The 9,951-nt window shown below is 40.0% G+C and overlaps 1 long non-coding RNA gene across 1 annotated transcript; it reads right to left on the bottom strand.

The window, feature by feature from the left end:
• Nucleotides 1-5,373: 5,373 nt before the first annotated feature.
• Nucleotides 5,374-9,671, bottom strand: LOC119297379. Its single transcript, XR_005145641.1, has 4 exons — nt 9,344-9,671; nt 9,084-9,178; nt 6,048-6,124; nt 5,374-5,667 (listed from the first exon to the last, which is right to left on the bottom strand). It is a non-coding gene; the product is annotated as an uncharacterized LOC119297379 (long non-coding RNA).
• Between the last annotated feature and the right edge of the window lie 280 nt (nt 9,672-9,951).

Here is a 9,951-nt window from a genome sequence, read left to right as displayed (position 1 = left end):
GTTCTTAACATCTTCAGCTTTAATACCCTTTTCTTTCATAGATTTCTTAGCCTCTTGCATAGCTTCAGAACTAAGAAATAAAGTACCCCTTTTCTTCATAGTTGGCTTAGGAGTTGGTTCAGGAAGTGTCCAATCATTATCATTACTCAACATATTATTCAACAGCAATTCAGCTTGTTCAATAGTCCTTTCCCTGAAAATACAACCAATAAAACTATCCAGGTGGTCCTTGGAAGCATCGGTTAGTCCATTATAAAATATATCAAGTATTTCATTTTTCTTGAGAGGATGATCAGGCAAAGCATTAAGCAATCGGAGAAGCCTCCCCCAAGTTTGTGGGAGACTCTCTTCTTCAATTTGCACAAAATTATATATTACCTTAAGGCAGCTTGTTTCTTATGAGCGGGGAAATATTTAGCTAAGAAGTAATAAATCATATCATGGGGACTACGCACACAACCAGGATCAAGAGAATTAAACCATGTTTTAGCATCACCCTTTAATGAGAATGGAAATAACTTAAGGACATAGTAGCAACAATGTTTTTCCTCATTAGTGAACAGGGTGGATATATCATTCAATTTAGTAAGATGTGCCACAACAGTTTCAGATTCATAGCCATAAAAAGGATCAGATTCAACCAAAGTAATCAACTCAGGATCGACAGAGAAATCATAATCCTTATCAGAAATACAGATAGGTGAAGTACGAAAAGCAGGGTCATATTTCATTCTAGCATTCAAAGACTTTTCTTTCAGCTTAGTGATGACCCACAAGTGTAGGGGATCTATCGTAGACTTTTCGATAAGTAAGAGTGTCGAACCCAACGAGGAGCAGAAGGAAATGATATTCAGTTTTTAGTAAAGTATTCTCTGCAAGCACTGAAATTATCGATAACAGATAGTTTTGTGATAAGGTAATTTGTAATGAGTAACAAGTAATGAAAGTAAATAAGGTGCAGTAAGATGGCCCAATCCTTTTTGTAGCAAAGGACAAGCCTGGACAAACTCTTATGTAAAGTAAAGCGCTCCCGAGGACACATGGGAATTATCGTCAAGCTAGTTTTCATCACGTTCATATGATTCGCATTCGGTACTTTGATAATTTGATAATGGATGGACCGGTGCTTGGGTACTGCCCTTACTTGGACAATCATCCCACTTATGATTAACCCCTATTGCAAGCATCCGCAACTACAACAGAAGTATTAAGGTAAACTTAACCATACCATGAAACATATGGATCCAAATCAGCCCCTCACGAAGCAACGCATAAACTAGGGTTTAAGCTTCTGTCACTCTAGCAACCCATCGTCTACTTATTACTTCCCATTGCCTTCCTCTAGGCCCAAACAATGGTGAAGTGTCATGTAGTCGACGTTCACATGACACCACTAGAGGGATGACAACATACATCTCATCAAAATATCGAACGAATACCAAATTCACCTGACTACTTATAGCAAGACTTCTCCCATGTCCCCAGGGACAAACATAACTACTCACAAAGCATATTCATGTTCATAATTAGAGGGGTATTAATATGCATAATGGACCTGGACATATGATCTTCCACCAAATAAACCAACTAGCATCAACTACAAGGAGTAATCAACACTACTAGCAACCCACAGGTATCAATCTGAGGCTTTGGGACAAAGATTGGATACAAGAGATGAACTAGGGTTTGAGATGAGATGGTATTGGTGAAGATGTTGATGGAGATTGACCCCCTCTCGATGAGAGGATCGTTGGTGATGACGATGGTGATGATTTCCCCCTCCCGGAGGGAATTTTCCCCGGCAGAACAGCTCCGCCAGAGCCCTAGATTGGTTCCGCCAAGGTTCCGCCTTGTGGCGGCGGAGCTTCGTCCCGTGACCTTGCTTATGATTTTTTTCCTCGACGAAAGACTCCATATAGCCAAAGATGGGCATCGGAGGGCCACCAGGGGGCCCATGAGGCAGGGGCGCGCCCTGGGGGGTAGGGCGCGCCCCCACCCTCATGGATGGTTGGTGGCCCCCCTCTGGTGCTTCTTTCGCCCAATATTTTTTATATATTCTGAAAATAATTCCCGTGGAGTTTCAGGACTTTTGGAGATGTGCATAATAGGTCTCTAATATTTGCTCGTTTTCCAGCCCAGAATTCCAGCTACCGGCATTCCCCCTCTTCATGTAGACCTTGTAAAATGAGAGAGAAAAGGCATAAGTATTGTGACATAATGTGTAATAACAGCCCATAATGCAATAAATATCAATATAAAAGCATGGCGCAAAATGGACGTATCACTTAGCTAATAGTTTATTAAGATCATATCTATCATTGCAAGCTAAAAGATCTCTAGCAGTTTCTTCATCCATAACATAACTCTCAGGTACATCAGGCAATTCATATCTAGGGGGAGAATCTTCATCATCACTTTCATCAATATTATCCGTTTCAATAATTTCATTCTCTCTAACCCTAGCAAGTTGTTCATCAAGAAATTCACCTAATGGCACATTAATATCAAGCATAGAAGTAGTTTCATCATAAGCATCATGCATAGCAGAAGTGGCATCATCAATAACATGCGACATATCAGAATCAATAGCAGGTGTAGGTGTCTCAAGTTTACTCAAAATAGAAGGTGAATAAAGTGTCGAGCTAGATGGCAGTTCCTTACCTCCCCTCGTAGTTGAGGGAAAAATCTTGGTTCTTTCATCTTTCAAGTTTCTCATAGTGATCAACATATATAAATCCCAAGTGACTCAAAGAATAGAGCTATGCTCCCCGGCAACGGCGCCAGAAAATAGTCTTGATAGCCCACAAGTATAGGGGATCGCAACAGTTTTTGAGGGTAGAGTATTCAACCCAAATTTATTGATTCGACACAAGGGGAACCAAAGAATATTCTCAATTATTAACAGTTGAGTTGTCAATTCAACCGCACCTGAAAGACTTAATATCTGCAGCAAAGTATTTAGTGGCAAAGTAATATGGAAGTAACGATAACGGTGGCAAAACTAATAGTATTTGCTTTGTAGTGATTGTAATAGTGGCAATGGAAAAGTAACTAAGCAAAGATCAATATGTGAAAAACTCGTAGGCAATGGATCAATGACCGCCACACGCCGTCCCGCCTCGCCGGAGCCCCCGACTCGCTGGAGCTGACGACCCGCCAGTTTTCCTCGCTAACCGGTAAAAGCCGTCTGTTTTTTGGTTTTGTTTTTAGATCAGTTTTGTTTTAGGGTTAGGGTTTTCTCAGTTTTCTTCGGTTTCGCTAATTAGCGAACGTTCACCCGAACGCCTCTGTTCGTGAACGCGTTCGTCCGTTCGTCTCTGCTAGCGAACGTTTGTTCCTTAGTCTTTTCTTTTTATTTTATTTTCGGCCAGGGACCTATCCGCGATTATTTTTATCATACTTTAGCCCATGATCTTCAAACGCCCGCAACTTTTTAAAATGTTCGTCCAAATCCAGTGAAACCAACGCCAAAATCTTCCTCTTTAACCCCTCTTTCCAGTTAATCAATTTGAACATGGTTTTGACAAATTAAAATTTGGTTGCAAGCAGATTTGAATTTGAACTTCTTTTGACTGCAATTTGAGTTTTGTAGCTCTGATTCGATTGATTCTTTTTGCGTATGAAGCTCTTCACTTGTACTTTCCGTTTGGATCTTTTCATTCGAGTTTTACCCATGATTCTATTGCTTGAGTGCTTATGTATGTTATTGTTTGCTTGCGATAGAGTTTCCGGAGTGCGAAGCGTGCTACTGCGAGTCACTAGGGTTTTCAGATCGTCAGGAAGGCAAGTAACACTTTGATCATACTTTTCATACCCAACTTTTATGCATTAGTTTTAATCCTCAAACATTTCATGTATAGGATCTGTTTAACTTGTGGGTATTTTGGGAAGTAGATGTTGAGGTAGTACCTATTGCCCTTTTCATTCTAACGATGGGAGTTACTTCTACGTTATGCTTATACCGCTATGCTATGCTCGTAGACGTGGTTTGGGTTGAGTGATTCATGTCAGCTGTGAGAATTATTGTTAACTAAGGGTTTATTTAAGGTGGCTACTTAACACACATCTGGGTGGATTGTTTGTGTGCACCTAGGGCAATCCAGTGCTGTCCAAGGAGATCCCGGGGAATCCGTGTGATCATCCTATGGTCTGCCACCCAGGCTCAAAGGGATGATATTGTTATTCATGCTGGAAACTTCTGTGTGCAGCCACAAGCCATTATGGGCTCTGGCATAGTTGAGTATGTTTTGTGAACTCCTTCAGTGGTAAACTAGCAGATGTAGGGGATGTAGGTGGTACGGTTTACCCGTCGAAAGGGCTAATGATTTTGAAAGACTGTGTCTCGGTCATCCGTTTCTCAAACATCATGTAGCGTGAGAAATCAACAAAGGAGATCGAGTCTTGTGGGGAAAAGTGCACAAACCTCTACAGAGTGTATAAACTAATCATGATTAGCCGTGTCCCCGGTTATGGACATCTTGAGTATCTGGTACTTGATTTATGATGTTGATCTCATCACTTTACTCTAATTAACTTGTTGGTTGATGATTACTTTAATTGGGATTGAGATGGGGTTTCCATTCTCAATGTTTTTTAACAAACCTTGTACTTAAATAAAATATATTCCTTTGAAGTAGGGAAAAATTGGCTTTTCGCAAAAACATTAACCTTAGAGCCTCCACCAGGCATATATGCATATAGTTATAGATGTTACATGTTCTTTGCTCTAAGGTGTTATATTTGCCAGCATATTCCATGTCCTGACCCGTTTCGAGCTGCAACGTATTATGTTGCAGACTTTTCAGACGAAGAGTAAGGTGCGCTAGGTCGTTGTCGTGCAGTCAGCTATGCCATTGGAGTTGATGGACTCGCTTTATCTTCCAAGCCTTCCGTTGTTATCTTATTTAGATGGCCTTCAGCCATATTATTGTAATAAGTTCCACTACACCACAACACCAATGAAATGGCATGTAATCTGCCGGGAAAAACCACTTAAGGGGGCAGATAAACTGCCGGGAGAGCAATTCTCCCGGCAGATAGAACTGCCACGAGAACGGCTGCCAGGAATTACTTCTCCCGGCAGATAAACTTCTCCCGGCAGTTTAACTGCCCCACACATTTATTTGCCGGCAGATTATTTTCTCCCGGCAGATTGACCATGGCATATAAACTACAGTTACCGGCAATGTAACTGCCGGCACAAGCTTGTTTACCCGGCAGTTAATATGCCATCACGTTGATTTCACTAGCATAAGCAAATTGATCTGGGCCACAAATCGCTAATTTAATATGCATTCATTTTGTGCAGGCAATCAAAAGAAATGACACAATTTCATAATTCACATATGGGCCTCATAGTAAAACTTACCTTCATTCAATAAAATTAACGACCAAATACATAGGTTTCTAGAAACGCCCATATATAAGGGTGTTGTGCAACAAAAGGAAAATTACATATGTTTTGGATGCGACACATGGCCAAAATGAGCATATAGTGGCTTCTATGCTAAACTAGCAACACAAATTAGCTTTCCCCATGGTTGTAATGTTCCCAACAATGCGAGGCCCTAATCATTCAAAATGCTTATAGTTTATTGCTTTAACTTCCGCTAGCCTCTCGCTCTTGTGCTTCAGCATTGTCTCCTCTTCCTTTTTCCATTCTATTTCCTGAAAAGAGAAATTTTTGGCACATTAGAATTTACACGTCAGATGTAAGTAGATTGCCGTTTGTTTTCTTTCTCGTTGTTGCCTTTTGTTTTTCTTCTGACACATCATCTAAATGTTCCAAATAAAATATGGTCAGGTTCATAGTTTTACATGTTGAAGGGGGCAAACTAATACGAAGTCATGACAGCATGGCAAAACTTGGAACCCAAATTTGGCCATATTCAATTTTATTTTATTTTAAATGCTTCACAAGCATGAATGGTAGATGCGCACGTGTGTATAGAATGTCACCCCCGTTTGTCAAACCATCTTTTTGGACTCAGACTAGAACAAAAATAATAAATGACTAAATAAGTTCAGGTTGGATATATATGACTTACCAAGTGTACTCTCTGCCTCAATTCAAACTTCTCCTCCTAACATGTTGTAGCCTTTGCTCAGCTGATAATTACTTGCCCTGACATAATACATGGAACATATAAGAATCCATGCTTCATGTTATTCTTAAGAAACAGTAACTTATTGAGTAAAAACTAGATTGAAGACCCCAACCTTATAAAAGCAGCATGTAATAACAATTAAACTCTAGAAGAGTACTCCACTTTCAGTCTGTCTTAGCAGCAAAATGAAAGGAGACATAAATAAGTTCTCTAGCTAGTTATTTTTCTTCCATGTAACAATATATGTGCATGATGACAGTTGAACTAGATGATCTCACATCGATCGACCAATGGGAATAAACAACACAACACAAAAATCTTTCTACCCAAAGCTTTCTTGTAAAACTCCTACAGTGTTTTACTGATTTAGTATTCAGTTGTAGCATCTACTTGTTTAGCACCAAAAGATTATTGAACTCCCTATACTGATAAGACTTAATAAAACATGTGTGCAGTCATTTAGAAGTATCCACCGCGGCACTGCCATAGTGCATAGATCATTTAGAAGTTTTCACTGGCCGAGAGCATATCTACAATCCTTTACGTACAATATAAATTGAAACTGCAAACATTCCCTTGTGCTTCCTATCAAGATGTCTGAAGATGGAAACGATAATATGTTCTGAAGAACTGTTCTTACTCGATTACATGGAGAAATATTTAAGTAGTGACTACCCTGAGTTCAAGCATTACAAAATACTACTCCCTCCGTTCCTAAATATAGGTCTTTCTAGTGATTTCAACAAGTGACTACATACGGAGCAAAATGAGTGAATCTACACTCTAAAATATGTCTATATACATCCGTATGTGGTAGTCCATTTGAAACCACTAAAAAGACTTATATTTAGGAAGAGAGGGAGTAGATGTTTCCTTTCGCACAAACAACACATGTCCAAGCATAATGTGTATATAAGTATGAAAGATAGATCACATTAGCTGATAGCATAGGCAAGCAACATAGATAACCATTGTTTCATATGCACGCTCAAAAGAATCAAGTAAGCAAAAGTAGTTTGATTTTGACATTTCATGTTTTGATGTGATAACTCAAGAAAATTTAGTCCTGAGCCATGAAACTAAGACGTTGAACTTCACAAATTTGCGCAAAATACTACAATGTTGAGATCATGGAATGATTAATTTCCCCATGACCACAAAAGTAGTAACTCATAACCAAATATATATCTAAAACAACACACATACATTAGTCATGTTGGTCTGTAGAAGTTTTTTTCCAGGAGATACTCCTAATAATGAAAATAGCAATTAAAACGCTAAATCTACAAATTTACTGTAATAACTGATAAGGATGATCCTTGAAGGATGTAAGTGTGACCACCAGAAGAAAATCAAATCATGTACAAGTTTTCGGAGTTGTGCAATTTAGGGAATCACCTTCAAGCACAGGATCAAGCGATAGAACACAAGTGATATCAAGATCTTGTAGAAGCTTCTCAAAATATATAATTTCTTGTGACAATATAGTTACTGCAATGCTTGCGAAGTTGAAAAGTATACAAAAACTATTATCTATTAGATGGCATGAAAGTTTAAGCGTAATTTTTGGTACCTATGTGAACTTGTTCTTTATATAATATATGGGTATATCACATTCAGACAACAACTTTCACAGAACATAAATAATAAACTTCATATCAGAGAACTAACACTTTTGCAAGCTCAAATCTTTAAACTCTAGAAGCAGTACTCCACTTTCAGTCTATATTTGTAGCAAACAGAGAAGAGACAGAAAGAGATTCTCTATCTGAAGTATATGTGCATGATGACGAGTGAACTAAATGATCTCACATCAATCGATCAACGGAGATAAACAAGGGTACTTGTTCATTCCAACTACATGTTCATTAGTCAAAGTTCGTTGTCTTTTAACATCAAGAATTAGCACAAAGAGCACTTAATCATAGTAAATGGAAGAATAGCCATTGGCACCAAGAATTAGAGTTGTGAAGAGCATCTTCATTGGTACATTCAAGCACAAGTTTGAGAGAGAAAAATGTTACCTCAGTATTGAACTCCTATGAAACAATTAGCTAGATGGTAAATCATGGCAGGAAAGTAGGTACTTTTGTAGAGAAATTTTTAATATCAAATCCACACTCATGTCTATAAATTTATCTCTTTCAGATGGAGGCACCAAAAACTTTATAGAGCGCTACATTTCCCTACTACTGTAGTAATTTTTTTTTGAATTTGGATTAGCAGTCCGCACAGACTCGAGAGCAAATACAAGTCATTGATTTGTTCCATAAAATGAATATCCACCATTCATCAGTACCTTGCCCAAGAGATCTAATGGTTGACATTTCTTAGATTCACTATGTACGGGCAGGCGCCAAAACGACTCCAGGACCTTTCTGGAATCCTGATAGCTCCAAATGGGCCCACTGGTGAAACTATGCTATTCAAGATCTTTTGTAGCTATGATCGGGAAACAACGATGACTAGAGTAACCTTCCTTCTACTCCGTAAAAACTACTCCCTCCATTCCTAAATATAAGTCTTTGTAGACATTCCACTATGAACTATATACGGATGTATATAGATGCATTTTAGAGTGTAGATTCACTCATTTTGCTCTGTATATGATTCATAATGAAATCTCTATAAAGACTTATATTTCGGAATAGAGGGAGTAGCTTGTATAGAGCACTAATCGTTTGTATCTACCAAGTTTTGAAGCAGCAACTTGCCAATCCTTTGGACGGGATTTAATACTCAATGGCATACATACTACTCCCATCTGAAAATAAATGTTGCTCAAATAAACGGATGAGTGAGTGAAGAACACGTGCATCGCTCGTGCCTTCGACTAGTATACGCAGTCTTCAGTTGCGCAATGTCTGAACCTGAATAAATAAAGACCGATCCATGTACTAAAAAGGATGGATACAAGCAAATGAAATAGGCACATATACTTGCATATTAAGATAACAAAATGAAATATACACTAACCTGGCTGAAACCCTTTACAAATCACGAGCACTAGGAATTCCTCAAACAAACCAACCACCGCTAGAACCAGTCTCCAATCCTTTCACTAATAGCACCTGCATCAATTTGGTAGGAAAAGGAAAAAACAACAAGGAACACGCTCAGTAGTAACTCGGTGGAAGGGGAAATCTCCCTTCATACGGACAACTGGACAACGCGCACCATGAGTTCTCATCGAGCAGAGAAGAAAAGATTAACAACCTTGGTAAGGAAGATCTCACCTGCATCGGGTTTCCACCGAGACGGATCTGAGGAAAGTATTGTACCACCATAGTAGAGATGGGACACCACGCTCGCCGTTGGCGGGGAGGAAGCCGTGGTGGGGAGTCCACCTATGCTCGTCGGCGTGATGGACCGTAAAGAAGAGATGGAGGCGACCGGCATCGTCGACCAGTTCTGGTGGTGGTCTTGAAGGGAGGGAGGCGATGACGACGTCGCAGGCGTATCGAGGGAGGCGACGCCGAGATCCAAGCCCCGCCGCCATAGATCTCGATGGGGTCGCACAGGTCAACCAAAGGGGTGGTGGTGGAGGGCGTGGCCAACAGCAGAGGGGGGGGGGGCGGTCGAGGAGGAGGTCCGGGGAGGGTTCGATTTGGGGGGAGAACAGGTCGTGTGGTGGCTGTAAATCTTATTTTTTTGAGCGGTGGCTATAACTCTTTTGAGTGGAAATGTCACACGCTCTCCCGTGCCAGCACGCATTTGGGCCAAATATTATTTTGGGCTTGCGCCACATGCAGGCCCTGCAGATAGTGGGCCATAGTTCAGTTCTCCCGGCAGTTTTTATGACCTAAGATGTGGACATTATTACTGGCAGTGCGCATGCCCTTGC

The sequence above is a fragment of the Triticum dicoccoides genome, chromosome 5A, assembly GCF_002162155.2.
Source record: "Triticum dicoccoides isolate Atlit2015 ecotype Zavitan chromosome 5A, WEW_v2.0, whole genome shotgun sequence".
Classification (NCBI taxonomy): Eukaryota; Viridiplantae; Streptophyta; class Magnoliopsida; order Poales; family Poaceae; genus Triticum; species Triticum dicoccoides.
Note: the sequence above shows the minus strand (reverse complement) of the source record. Positions and strands in the feature narration are given on the sequence as shown.